This window comes from Pseudorca crassidens, chromosome 16 (genome assembly GCF_039906515.1).
Source record: "Pseudorca crassidens isolate mPseCra1 chromosome 16, mPseCra1.hap1, whole genome shotgun sequence".
Lineage (NCBI taxonomy): Eukaryota > Metazoa > Chordata > Mammalia > Artiodactyla > Delphinidae > Pseudorca > Pseudorca crassidens.
In genome coordinates, this window is record NC_090311.1 from 19,254,730 (window position 1) to 19,269,488 (window position 14,759).

The window sequence follows — 14,759 nt, forward strand, 5'->3', positions numbered from 1 at the left end:
ATAACTGCTTATGTGCCTCTCTCCCTCCACTAAACGTAAGCTCCACCAGGGCAGGGAGCACGTCTCGGAGATTCTCGCATTTTCCGGGCACACTGCCTCGCACTTGGTGGGTACTTGGTAACCGCCACGAACAGAATGAAGAAGGAAGATAATGGATGCATTATAGGAAGGAGAATCTAAATATATGCAGAAAACAAATGGATTTTGCTGTTGTATACAGCTTACACTTCACTCAGGTACAGAGCCACCGGCCTAGGGAGCTGTCTACAATTCCCCATTCCAAAGCAAGAGTTCCAACACTTTCACTCCCTGTCCAAATCTAGGTTTTGAAATCAAATGGATAATCCCTGTGGTAGGCTGAATAATGAACACCCCCCCACAAAAAAAATATCTCTACATCCTAATCCCCAGAACCTGTGAATCTTACCTAAAATCGTAAAGGGGACTGTACAGATGTGATTAAATTAAGGATCTTGAGATGGAGAGATTATCCTGGATTATCTGAGTTGACCCAATGTAATCACAAGAGTCCTTATAAAATAGAGGCAGGGGGATCAGAGTCAGAGAGAGAAGATGTAAGGATGGAAGCAGAGTCAGAGAGGAGAAAAGATGCTATGCTGCTGGCTTGGAAGATAGGGGGAGGGGCCGTGAGCCACGGAAATGCAAGTGGTCTCTAGAAACTGGAAAAGACAAGGAAACAAAATTTCCCCTCGAGCCTCCAGAAGGAACCAGCCTTGCTGACACCCTGACTTTGGCCCCGTGAGACTGATTTCAGACTTCTGATCCCCAGAACTGTAAGAAATTTAAATTTAACTGTAAATTACTAAATTTGTGGTAACATGTTACAGAAGCAATAGGAAATTTATAAAATCCACCAAGAAAATTAGATGCAAAAGAGGCTTCCACTCAGAGAGGCAGCAGTGGGTGTGGGGACATTGGCTGGATCTTTCTGGTATGAACTCTTGCCCCCAGAGATCCTGGGGAGCACAGACCATCTGACCCAGGATCTGAACACCCTCTGGGAACTTAGCCAAGAGCCAGAAAAACCCAGAAGTCTCTTCCTTTTCCGACTCACATTTCTCTAAGCAGCTGGAGCAATGGCACCCTGGGAGAATTACAGACCCTTAGCGATCAAGTCATCCACCCCTCTCATTAACAAAGAAAGTGACTTGCCCAAAGGCACACAGTTGGGTGGCAGTAAAACCTCAATGAAAACCCAGAGCTTTCAAACCAGCTTCTAGTGCCTGACAGAATAGCCTTGCCTCCAAAAGCCTTAAGTTCCAGAACTATCTATTTCATCACCGAATTATCATCTCCACCCATATTTCCCTGTGGTCCTCCCCTCTGTTCAGTGAGATGCTGACTACCTTCCATATGCAAGGCACTTGCTGAGCCCTGGGGAGGTGCAGAGATACAGGCCCTTTCTGGAACCCCTGTCAGCTCCAGAAGTGAGAGCAGGGATGCCCCCTTGTCTGGGGAACAGGTGGGGGGCAGGGTTCTATGCACCTGCCACATCCTCTCTTCTTCTAGGTCTTGTGCAGCAGCTCTGTTTGCAGTCATATGGTCAAACCTCATCTCTCGGCAGGAGGGAGTGCAGCCCAGTCAGGCACATGACCTGGGCATCCGGCACAGAGCTAGAATACCTACCACACAACCCCACAGAGGGCTGGTCCACATTTGCAAAAGAAACAGCACAGCCGCTCTGATCCATCCAGGCCTCCATGAGGCTCACTTCCCCCAGGGCTGAGGTTTCTTTTCCTTTCCTGAGCCGTTAATTGTAACAAAGAATTCACAGTGCAAAAAAAAAAGGAATTCACAGCGAGTAATTACATTAAAAACTTTGGTTCCCTGCTCACTTAGAAAGTTGGTTTTTTTGTTTGTTTTTTGGTTTTGTTTTTCAGTTAAAGCAGAATTTCTCTCAAGAGTTTTAGAAATAAAATACAACATAAAGGAGAACGAGTTGCCTTTATAATACTGGGAGATTTAGGAGCTCCAGATGAACACTGTTTCTAATGGTTTAATCCCATAGTGTCAAATGGATGTGTGACATATTGCACCCCCTGGGACAGCCAACATCTGTCTCTAACCCTCACTCTTTGTCCCAAAGCTCTTTCACATTTTATTCTGAGTCCCCAGCAGGATGTCATGATGGATTAGTATTTGGGCACAAGAAGTGAGGCACTGTCCTTCTTCAGTTTGAGTCGGGGTGCTGGAAATTCAGCAAGAGTTTTGTGACATAATCCATCCTGTTCTGAAAGGAAGGGAGGGTACCCATGACACAGACGGGCCGCAGGGCCTCTGCTCTGAAACAGACTCCAGCAAAGGGGCCAACGGGGCTTCACGAGTTTGATTCAGCCCACAGGGACTGAGCATCTATTCTGTGCCAGGCAAAGGTGCTAGAGATGGAAAAAGAGAAATCTTCCCGAAACCACAGGGGAGACAGGTCAACACAGAGAGGATGAATGTTCCGAGGTAAGCACAAAACAGTAAGGTACACCAGGAAGTGGTTCAAGCCTCAGACATTTCACAGAAATGTAACAAGTGAAAGAAAAGGCCAACTCAAGGGCCTTCCCTGAACTCTGAACAAAAACTTGCAAACATTCTGGGTTTATTAATCAACGTACAGATGCAAAGATGCATCAGCTGTTGGTGAAAGGCAGCAATAGGGTGAGTTGTGGTCAGAGACCCGGCTTCCGTCTGCCTGTTACTGGTTGTATGATGAGGGAAAGTCGCTTAATTTTTCCAACCCTCAGAATTTTCTCATCTATGCAAGAAGAATAGTAATGCCCACCCAATGTGACCCAGTCCTGGACAGTCAGAGCCCCTGGCCACAGTGACTGGCTCAGGAATGGACACTCCTGGATACTGCTGGAGCTGTCAAGAGAGGGACACTTGTCTTCTTGTCAGGCCACGGCCAGGTTGCTCAACTGGCAGAATTTAAGCCACCACTTAAGGATGCCTGAGAATAAAGCCCACCCAAAGACACTGGCCTGGAGACAGGGGCACAGGCCACTCCTAAATGTCTGCATAGGGATGCCTCATGCCGGCTTCCCCTGGATCTGCTTGGACTTTTCTTTCCATAAGCCAATGCATTTCCTTTATGTGCTTAATAAAAATAACAATGTAAAAAGAAAGCCAACCTCCTTGAACCACCTGCATGGAATTCAGACGGTTCCCTCCATGGCCTCACGTTGACTCAAGAGCTCCCTGTCACGCCCCAGCTCCTTCTGCAGAGCAGAATGACCATACGGACCCAGTGGCTGGAGGCGAGGGGTTACTCAGGGGACGCTCGGGCAGGTACTTTGGTGTATCTGCTGACCAGAGAGACCTGCTTCCTGGAGGTTCGGGAAACAGAACGCTCCTCCATCCTCCGTGGACTAAGGGCCCCGCACCGTGGTCACGAGGCCACGTATGAATAGGGTGCCAGGGGAGAGGCCCCGCAAGGGTGTGGGCTGCAGGACTTTCTACAGGTTTGGAGAGCCGGCTCTGGCCACACAGGTGCTCCCGTGAGAGGGGACATAATGCCTCGGCCCTCACCTGGGAGCAGTTTCTAAGCCATGCCTTTCATTCCTCAGCACCTAACAAGCCATTTTTTGTTGTACTAAGAACTGGCTTTATTATGCAAGGCATTCATTTATCCCCCAGGAGGAAAAGTTCTTTATTACAGATATGATGGTTCTCTGGTCTTCTTTCACTTGGAGGAGAGGTAAGTGTACATATTGGGCTGTGGGCTGCCCTGTACGAACCAGGGTGGGAAATCAGGCATCCTGGGTTCCAGTCGTAACTCAGCGCTTGTCAACTGAGTCACAGTGGACAACAGACCTTACCTCCCTGAGCCTCAGCGTCCTCAACTATGAAAAGAGAAGTCACAGTCTTTCCTCATTTACATTATGAGGGTTGATGCGGGATTCACTAAGGAGTTGTCAGAACGCTCTGGAAACTGTGCCGTACAGACGTAAGGATGTGGCATTGGCCGAAGATTACTGGAAAGAGAACATCTTCTGTGTGATCACAGCACACTCTTCCCTTTCAGAAAACATTCCTCTACAGAGGAAGTGATATTTGTCACTCACGTCCTCGGAGATAATCTCATTGCCACTAGGATTCAGAGTAGAAAGAGGTAAAATCGATTCAGCCATATTAATGGAATACCAAGCATACCGATGTGATTGAGCTCTGCATCACACATGGGGGGCGGGGATGGGAAGGGGCATCGCCCAGAGGCTAAGGGCACAGGTTTCAGAGTTTGTATCAACCTGGGTATGAATTCTAGTTTGCCACGTATCAGCTGGTGACTGTGGGCAAATACTTATTCTCTCTCAGCCTCAGTCCTCATTATTAAAGCAAAGATGGTTATATCTGAGCTGTAACCTAAGCTATAGGTTTGTTCTGAGAGTTAAATGACAGGGTAGGCATAAACTGTTCCACACAGCTCCTACACACAGTAATCAGTCGCTAAACCAATGCAGCAGCGAGCGGCACAACTACTAGACTTCTTACCACTGTCATTACCATTACTATTACTACCATCACCGTCATTGTAGTCATCATCAGGGCAAAGGGCAGGTGAGCTCTGCCAAGGCAGAGTGACAAATCTTCCTCAAAGACAGACAGAGATGGATGACAGAGAATACAAAGAGATGTAAACACAGAGAGAAAGGAAGTAAAAAAAAAATAGAGTGGACATGTGCTGGGAGAGGAGAGAGCAGGAGTGCGGACTGGCACTTGGGGGGACACAGAGCGTTACCACAGCTGCTTGGTGAACTGGATAAGGAGTCAACAGTAGATCTGAAGGCCATGCAATAACGCAAGGACGCAGCTGAAGTTCAGTGGTATGAATGTGTGTGGACTCACAGCAAGCTCTGGCCTGATAACGTTTGGCCATCCAGAAGCAGAAGCCAAGAACCGCAGCTCAGAGCATGGTGGCACCTACCCCAACAGGACCGGTCACATTTTCAGTAAGCACCATAATGTCCAAGATACACAATCAGGAATTTAAATTTACTTCCACACAGTCCCAATGAATATGCCATTTCTTCTCACATGGTAAGATACAAAATACCATCCGGGTGAGAGAGCTCATGACCAGGCAAGAGAAGGTTTTCCAGGTTTGTTCACACTTTACGGAGCAACCAAATCAAATCAAGTGCACTGGTCAGGGTCAGGGTCAGGCTCAGGCTCAGGGTCAGGCCTTTGCTGGGTCCTGCCCTTCCATTGCCTCCTGGGAGCTGAACCTCAAATCATAAATTCTCAACTCGCTGTAACACTCTCAGAAGCTAGGTCAGGATATGAACCACAGGGAACAGTCCTAAGTGTCAGGTTACAAAGATGACGATGATGATACCACAGTAATATTGGGGCTGAAGTTTACCCTGTAGCTAATTATCACAAGTGTTAAGAGCAAGAAGAGATCTCAGAGACTAGTTTAACACACTCATTCTACAGAGGAAAAAAGGGAAGCCCAAAGGACTTGCCATAACATGTGAATCAACCAAAGGACTTGCCATAACATGTGAATCACACAGCGAGATAGAGGAGAGCTGGGACTGGAAGCCAGCGCTCATCCTCGTTCCTCGGGGCTCATGCAGGCACTAGGGTGTACCGTCCCCATCAGCATGCAACAGGTGAGTCTTCTTTCTGGGAGAAGAGTGAGATCACACACGTTTTTGACAGTGCTGTCTTCCTGGTAACAAGAGAGCTCCTGGATTATCACTTGAGAGGCCTCTGTGACTAATTTTGAGATGACTGGGTTCATGCTGGCATTATCCCATGTTTGGGTTTTAGCCTGACATTATCATATGATGATTCATATCACCATGACACCTCTTGGAAGGATTCATAACAGCAATGATAATCCTATCATCTCTCTTTTGTTTCATATTTTTTAGTTGGAGTCTTAGTGTTTTCACCTCATTGGCTATCTGACCTCTAGGACAACCATATGGGTAGGTAAATCAAATATGACCATTTCCAGTTTATATTAAGAAGACTGAGTGAGACCAAGAAAGGTCAGAAGAATCACCAAAGGGCATCCAGGGACTAGGCTGGGACTTGAATGAGGGTCTCTTTACCGTAAGGCCAGTTTCCTATCCTCGGTTTCCACATTCATGAAAGGGAGCTTCTAAAACCACATTCCTGTACCTACTTCCTTGGGTGCAGTTTTTTTGCTTGGGGGGGAGTTGTTTGTTTAAAGGTACTAAATATAAAGCTATTTCCTTTATTTTGTGTTTTTTTCTCCCAATTTATCATTTTCCAGCTTTATGAGTATATAATTAACATATAACATTGTACAAGTTTAAGGTACACATGTAATGATTTGATACATGTATATACTGCAAAATGATCACCACAGTAAGTTTAGTTAACACATCTAGGATGTGACGTTAAATAACACATTTGATACCAGATCACCAGCCTTTTGGTCCATTGCACTCTGTACCACTTCAATCAGTCAGAATAAGATTCTAGGAACCTGTGGGACGTGCAGTCACAAAGGGGCAGCTAGTGATTTTATAACTGACAAGAGAGGGCCTGCCTTTCCTGCCGGAGTTATTAGAAGTGCTCAAAATGTGCAAAAGAGACCTGATAATGCAGCAACTGCAGAGAAAAGAATACACATCCTGCTAGTGTCATAACAGGAAAAGACTTAAAGCAGAGAGAATTAACGTCAACTTAACCACCAAGAGCCAGATATTAGCTTTGTTTTTTCTTTTCCTTCCTTCTGTACCAATTTTCTTTCTTTAAAATATCCTTTATTTTATAAAACGATGGTATTGTAGGTGGTAATTTATTTTTCATATTCATATTTGTTTTGTTTTGAATTATAAAACTACAAAAATCTAAACAATATAACCAATACTTACTAATTAATTGCTCATCACTCCAAATTAACAAATGCTACCATTATGGGCATTTTGGGCCCAGATGTTTTTTATCAAAAAAATAAAATTATACAGATAAAGCTGATATCCTACTTTGAGACACTGCCTAATTCCACCTTCATCTCACCAATAACATCTACATATGTGTGTATATCTATTTATCTATATATCTGTCAGTTTACCCATCTATATATAGAAAAATTATAAAAGTAAGAGACTTTTTCTGTACCTGCATGAGCTCATAAAACAGCATGTAAGACTGGTTTCAGCATTTCCCTTAAAGAAACAAATGCATATTCTTCCAAGTTTCTTTTCACACACTGAAGATTGAAAGCAGTGTGGTGGAGTGAAGAAATTGGCGAGCTAGAACTCAGAAGACCCAGGCCAGTTCCCACAGCCGCCATTTACTCCCAGTGGGATTACATGTCAGTCAACTTCCCTTTTTGTGTAACATGAGAAAGCTGGATGAAAGGATCTCCAAGGCCTCTTCCACCTTTGAAATCTGATGACTCTAAAGTTTAACTTCCTCGTCTGTCAAACGGAGATAATAATGTCCACCCTGCTAGCTGTTACAAAGATCAAACATGATGTACAGGTGTTCTGCAAAGCACAGTGATGATAATAATAGCAGTTGAATAATACTGAATTATTATTATTATCATTACTTACAAATTGAACTAATTTTAAGCTCCTGGGAATGCTTTTAAAGAAACTATTGTTATACTATAATTGTTATATATATCTTGGTTCAGATAGATGTGCTGCAGTCCAGCCAGCATGAAATAATTTAATTTCTTCTAACCCTCCTTTCTTGGGCAGGCAGTTCTACACAAGGAGAGGCTCTCAACTCTGTCCGTGAAGACTAAGTGAATGAAATACTAAAAGCGCCTCGCCATAAGACGCTCTCCTCTACGAAGCATGCCACAGACAGAACCAGCTTTCACAGTAAAATGCAGCTCAGAGCCATTCGGGACTGGAGTTGGTTTGCCTGAGACACAATTCTTCAGGAAATTCACGCAGAATTTCACTCATTTTGTGCAGGCTGAAATCAAGGTGGGTGATTTCACTTCCAGGGGTTAGGAGAGATCTGTTTTCTCAGTGACATAAGATATGGTGACCTCTCAACGCACAAACTTTTCCAGGGAACATCAGGGTCTTTTGGGATGGAAAAAGAAGCTGTTTTCTTTAAGAAGCTGTTTGAAATGTATATTTAAGGGAATTCCCTGGCGGTCCAGCGTATAGGACTTGGTGCTTTCACTGCAGCACTTTCACTGCTGTGGTTCAAGTGCAATCCCTGATTGGGAACTAAGACCCTGCAAGCCGTGGGCGTGGCCAAAAGAAAAAGTTGAAATGTATATTTTAAAACTGCTATATAAGTTCTCTGTGAAGCCAAATGTTACTGTTTATACAAGCAAATGAAATAATTCGGGGTTTATAGGCCACTCCAGCCCCAGGGAAGAACAATGGGCACACGAGCACCTTTGCAATATACTGCTCCCTGCAGCTGGACAACCTCCCCACCACTCTCCCTCACCTGGGTAACTACCATCCTTCAACATGCAGCTTAGATGGCACCTCCTCCAGGCAGCCTCCTCTGACTCCTGCCCCCATCCAGTGTGTGCTCGTGCCCCTTCAGTGAGCCCCCACAATGCCCCGCCGTTCTGCTAAGCCTCAGTTACACTCTAACCCCTACCACCCTCGCTACTAATTGTCTACTCCATCACGCATCTGATGTCCTCACACCCAACGGTCATTTTGAAGCCAGAAACTACATGGCCATTTCACGTCACAGTGCCTGGTACACAGTACGTGTGTGGAGCCAATAAACACATCTATACATGTACACACCTGCTCCGTGTGTGTGTGTGTGTGCGGAGATAATAGCTGTGTATCACATTCTCAATTTGTTTTCCTAGCTAAATGTGCCATGTGTACGCGGCTAAAAGGCTTTGAAGATGAAGCTCCGTGGAGAATGTAGATTAGACTCTGTCTTTGAACACTGTCAAAATTATGTAAATACCACCACCACATCAAGGATAAAATTCTAAAATATTCAACAAACAGACTTGTTGCCACATTTTTCCTTTTAACTAAGTCTGAAGAAAATGCAATTTCAGTGTGTGATCTGAGGAGATATGTGCCTAATCTACATGATTCTGAAATGAAACACATGTTCCAGGAATGGTCCCTATGTTTTCTAAACTTTATTTTCAGTAGTTTATACCACTGAGATTTTTCTGGTAAATGTACAAGGATGATTATAAAACTCAAGCCAATTTTAAATCAAAATAAAAATTTAGATTAATTTTAAAGAATTTAAGTTCTCGCTCAGTAAAGCTGGTCTTTTCCTAGAGTTGCCTGATTATTACCTGGACATATTAATCAATGTGATTTAAGCCAAATACTAGGAGTCCACATGAAACTGAAGAGGCAGTGTGGGGTATTTGGGGAGGAGGCCAGGAGAGACACTACTTTGGTTGTTAAGTAGACCCCCTTCTTAGACAGGCTCTGTCACCAATAATCGTACATCTTATTGCAGTCAGTTTACCCTGCAGACCTTAGTTTTCTCATCTGTGAAATGGGAGGGTCAGATGAGATAACATTTAACGTTCCTTTATGCCTTGTGATTTCAGGATGGTGCGTGTTTTTCTAAAGCTGTTATTTATGGACACATGGAAAAGCAAGGATGATCTGGCCACAGTGTAGAGACAGGTTTCAGCCCGAGAGAGCTGAGTTTCTAGCCTCTGTTGCTCCTCTAGTCCTGGATGACTTCAGAGGCACTTAATCTCCACTTCGATCTGTCTGTGAAATAACAAGGCGAAACCAGAACAGTGATTTTCGAGTGTTGAAAATCAGAACATCAGGAAAATCAGGGGCATCAGGAAAGTTTCAAAACACAGATGCTGAGCTCACCCCAGTCTCTATCTTAGGAGGTCTGGGTTGGGACCTGAGAATTTGCATTTCTAACAAGTCCAGGTGCTTCTGATGCTGCACTTTGAGAACCACTGAACTAGATGATCTTGAACCAGTCTTCCAACTCTAAGAATCTATGGTGAGTTATAAGGAATTTAGTAACAGCTGTATTTTTTAGGAGCCGCCTCTATCTACTAGTTGTGCAGTACCCCAGGAAGGAGCTTCCTTTTCCATGCAAAGGAAAAATGTGATTATTCTTATACCTATCTTCCTTTAAGAGACTCAGCCCACATGTTCAACAACATTTGGCCTCCTGGAATCAAAACACTCAAGGTTCACAAACCTCAGGTAATTTAGTTGGTAGATTGACTGGCTCAGTGTCATGTTATCTTTGTTGAACAGGAAGAAAACATGCCTCCATTTACACTGAGTTCACTAACACAGAGAACAGAAGAATCAGACTGCAGAATGTCAAAAGTTCTTTAGTCAAAAGCAACATCATCATGAGAAAGTCCACCTTCCAACTCACCCTAGGCTTAAAAAAAAAAAAGTCTTTGATAAAATCATCTATATCACTAGATTTCAATGGCACTGCAATTACTTGAGGTGTTTTTTAATGTACTGATGCCCATTTAATGTACTGGGTCCCATTTCCGGAGACTCCTTTTCACCCTAGGCATTGGAATTTTTAATAGCTACCCGGGAGACATTGTGAAACAAAGTTTGAGATTCACCAATTTCTAAAGGAATAGAATCAATCTGTTCTTCATTACTCTGATCCCCACAAGCCGTTTTTGTCACTACAAACAGCATGACCATTTGTCTTAAATTATACTTAAGAATAAACACTGAATTTTTTATATGCCCACAAAGGGTCACAAACACGGTGGGTGATCCGTCGATATTTCTTAGCTATACTGAAGTGTCTTTCACACAGTTCAAAAAATATTTTTTGTGGCAAGACTGCCCCAGAGTACATATACAGTTCCTGCTGTAGGAAGCCGGGTGAGGTTTGCTGGGGGATGACTGTTGCCTTCTAAATTATAAGCTCCTTGAAGACATCCACATCCTAAAATCTTTCAAATTCCTGAGTGTCTGTCTGGCTCAGGGCCGGGCAAATTAGAGGCACTGAACAAACACCTATTCAACTCACTTGAATTTACGACTGTCTCTAGGCCTATGGGAACAGAGACCTTAGCAGAATATGCTAAGTGATTCATCGTGGAATATGAGGTATATGTTTCAGTGCATGTGCTGGGAATGTGCCCTTTTTAATTCCTTAGAGTAAATTCCTTAGAGTAAATGAGAATCTTATGGTTGGGACTTTTTAAAACACCATGTAACTATTTATTCGAGAAAGTAGATGGAAGTTTCTGGTGCCTTAAGAAACATACCTTTATGACTACAGCCAACTAAACACAGGTGCCACCCAAGGCAGAGAATATTCTATATAGGTGACTTCTGGCTTTTGCCTCTGTTTTGCAAAGCGGTGGTCGTATGAAAGTTACTGTGGAGAGGAAACTGAAAGCAGCCACAGAGGGACAGGCCCATCTCGGTTTCACGTGCACATGCCCTTGTAGATATTTTCTCAAATCGCCACAAATTAAACCTGTGGTTCGGATCCAAGCAGATTGAGAACTGCCTTGGCTGAGGCAAAAAAAGAATGGTTAAAACCTGATGGCTGGCTTTTCACTCAAAACTGCTCTCCAGCCCTTTCCTCTGCTACCCCCATTGCTAATTAGGGGCAGCCGAGGCTTGACATGTACACAGTTCTCTATAGTAAAATTGATTATTATATTACTATGGAAAATAAGGAAGTCATTTCGTTCAAAATATCAAATTCCACAAAATCATACGTGGCAGCTGTTAGTGTATGCATGTGGGGGAGGGGTGACTGTGTGAAAGTATTAACCTCTCCCCTTCAGTTTTCTGACATCTTGGCAAAAACGTGCAAAAAAGAAAGGAAAAAAAAAAGATTCCAACACATGGAAGGCAGAAACCAATGGCAAAGCTACACATGGATTTTTTTAAGGTTAAAAACATTCCCATGATGTAAGATACATCATACACACCATTTTACGAGAGTGTGGATTTACTTTGACACGCTTGCAAGCAGAGAACCAGCATTCCTCTCCCGAATATGTCAAAGCGACTTTTAATTGCATCAGATAAAGAAACGAGGTGAGTCACGTTTGGTTGTGCTTGAGCCTGCTAACAGATCATCACATCCATGTCCAAATACGTCCCCTGAACCTCATGACAGAAGCTTATATACTTGCTTGTTTGCTTGCTTGGGGACTATTCAAATAGTTGTATTTTGACATGTAATTTACTTAAAGATCCCTAAAGTTGCTGAAATGCATATCACGGCTCCTTCAGAGGTGCTCAGAAGCAACTTTCATGCATTCTTTTCCGGCAAAATATTCCTGCTCATGAATCCTAACACAGCACTCCCCTCCGGTTCATGAGTCTGCCTCTATACTCAACAGATATGAGACATTTCAAATGCCTTAAGGTTCATTTTCCATCATAGACAAATTCCAGCAATTAACACAAAACACCTCAACCTTAGGAAACCCCCATTATTCATAAGATTTCAGGATTTCGAAAATGTCCCCTTACATTCCCTCCGATCTGGTGATAATGCGATCTGGTGTTAATGCAATCTCTTTTCCCGTAGCCGTACGACTTTTCTTTATAAAGAGTTTAGTAACCAGCATAAAAAAAGCATCTACACTTCCTTCATACTGGGATCGCTGATTTCACTGGGGTCATGAGGAGCTGTTGTAGGTCACATTTACCCTGCTGTTGTGAATCATTTATTACAACTTTTTTAAACAGGAAGGGGTGGGGATACAGGCAAATAGCATACTCATGCACAAATGCTTAGCGCCAAGAACATGGTCAGAAGTGCTGCCCGGAGTAAAGAATTAAACAAAACAAAACAAAACAAAAAACAAAAAACCCCACCAAACCCTTGATTTCCTGCTTGGGCTGGGGAAAGGTAGGATGACGTCATGCAACCTTACCTTTTGGAAAAAAGAGCAGGGCTCCTGGCATGGAGCGCTCACCTGAGGCCACTGAAGCCGGGAATCATTTTGGGTGTCGCGCATGTGCCTCCCTAGAAAATTCCAATAACATTCTACCAGCTTTCCGCATGCCAGTCATGACAAGCGTCCACTTAGACTCTCCCTCCCGAGTCTGGGAAGGGGCAGAGGAGGGGGAATATGAACGAGGGAGCTGGCAAAAGAGAAAGAGAGGTCCCAGGCACCGCGCACCCGGCTGGAAGGGCAGTCACATGCCGCCAGGAGCCATTCCTGCTGCATTACACATGCTGAGTGTAAATGGCAAACAATATCAGTCGATGTTTATGCCACATGTTCTCAGCCTCTTCACATATCAACACCCAGGCCAGCTCTATGCAGACAGGACTCCTGAGACCGCTTCGGAAGGAGGGAGTCTGGTGCTAACCATGAGTCCATCTTTAATAAAACTCCAAAGCCTTCAGTCCTGGTTTACTTTCCTATTTTTGGTGGGTGGTGGTGGTGATGGTGGTTTGTCTGTTTGTTTGTTTACTTGCTTGTCTTTGACTGTGGGTTTTCACGTGTGACGATTTAGTCCTGAAGGTCCCCCAAAGGACCCCATAAGGACCCTTAGCGATGTAGCCACCTCAGACAGCACGGTCACACTGACTCCTAACCCGCAAAACTCCCGAACAGCTGGCCCCTCTTTTTTATATTTTTCTGGAGCAGGAAGAGATGGGGTGAGGTGACCCACCGTTTCACCTTCCCAAGTAGTAACTGCAACACTTTGCAGCAGGAAAAACCGGCTGCCTTCTGCTCTAAGCAGGGGCCCTTAACTGGGGGAGAATTTCCCCCAGGGTATGCTGCAGACATTTTGTTTCAGAATTGGGGGCGCTACTGGTGTCTACTGGGCAGAGGCCAGTGGTGCTGCTAAAATCCTAAACGCTCAGGACAGACCCATAAGCAAGGATTACCAGCCCAAGATGTCAACAGTGCTGCAGCTGAGAAAATATCCTACAGCTAAGTACTTCTGAAAGTCTTGCCAAAAATATGACACCAAGAAAAAAAAAAAAAAAAAAAAAGGAAGAAGGAAAGAAAGGAAGAGAAGAAAACAAAGCCAAGAAGCCCCTCTCTGTGAGGCACTGACTGAAGTTCATGGGTCCCGTGATGGGCTTGGCCTGACTTACAGTTTAATTACTTAGGAACTTGCTCACTTTTCTCTTCCGGAGCCATCGTTCTCCTGCCACTTTTCTTCCCCTTCTCTTTCCAAATCTCACACTGTCATACTTAATCAAACCAACTAAACCTTCACGTGATTTTCTAAGTCAAAAGCTGCTGTCTGCAGGTACCTAATTGCCAGGTTACATAGAGCAGCCATCGCCCCTTTGTGCCCTGTCCGGACCATCTGATGTTCATCTGTGATGGCCACAATCCAGTATAACACCCTCTCAAAACTATTCAGGAGGGCACACCTTTTACAGGGCAAAACCTCCCCGAAAGAGCTTAGAAAGGACTAGAGATTAAAGCTCACAACATTCTCCTATTTGACTGAGACTCCTTGCGGGGGGGTGGGGGATGGTCACCAGCATCAGGGAGGCTGCCCTCCTGTTAGGACTCAGTGTGTGACGTTCCTGCAGCCACTGAGAAGCCTGTCTGAACAGACGGCTCCCAACTGCCCACCAAAAGCCAGTCCACCGCCCACTTGCCCACTGAGCTCCTGGAGAGCCTGAGGGCTCTTTCTTCCTAATTTAGTCACAGCCCACAGGCTGCCCCAGGCACCCTGGCTCTCTGCCGCTCACTCAGTCACAGACACCTAAAAGCGCCAGTCCCAGATCCTGACCCACGGGATCCAGCCAACCTGGCCACAGCCGCACTTCTGCTCAGGCCTTGGGCCCCTCCCATGATCTACTAGGTCTCCCCAAGGCACAAGGCTAGGCTCCAA

General features: G+C 44.6%; 1 protein-coding gene across 4 annotated transcripts in view; it reads right to left on the reverse strand.

Annotated features, from left to right (window-relative positions):
- The window catches only part of RBM20 (RNA binding motif protein 20), a 216,924-nt gene that overhangs the window by 67,099 nt on the left and 135,066 nt on the right, over window positions 1-14,759 (reverse strand). The window contains exon 1 of one of the 4 annotated variants that reach the window (XM_067709436.1): window positions 12,824-13,020. The exons of the other annotated variants lie outside the window; for them this stretch is intronic. The gene's annotated coding sequence lies outside the window, so the exon portion shown is untranslated. Of the gene's footprint in view, window positions 1-12,823; window positions 13,021-14,759 lie in introns of those variants that run through there. 4 annotated transcript variants of the gene reach the window in all.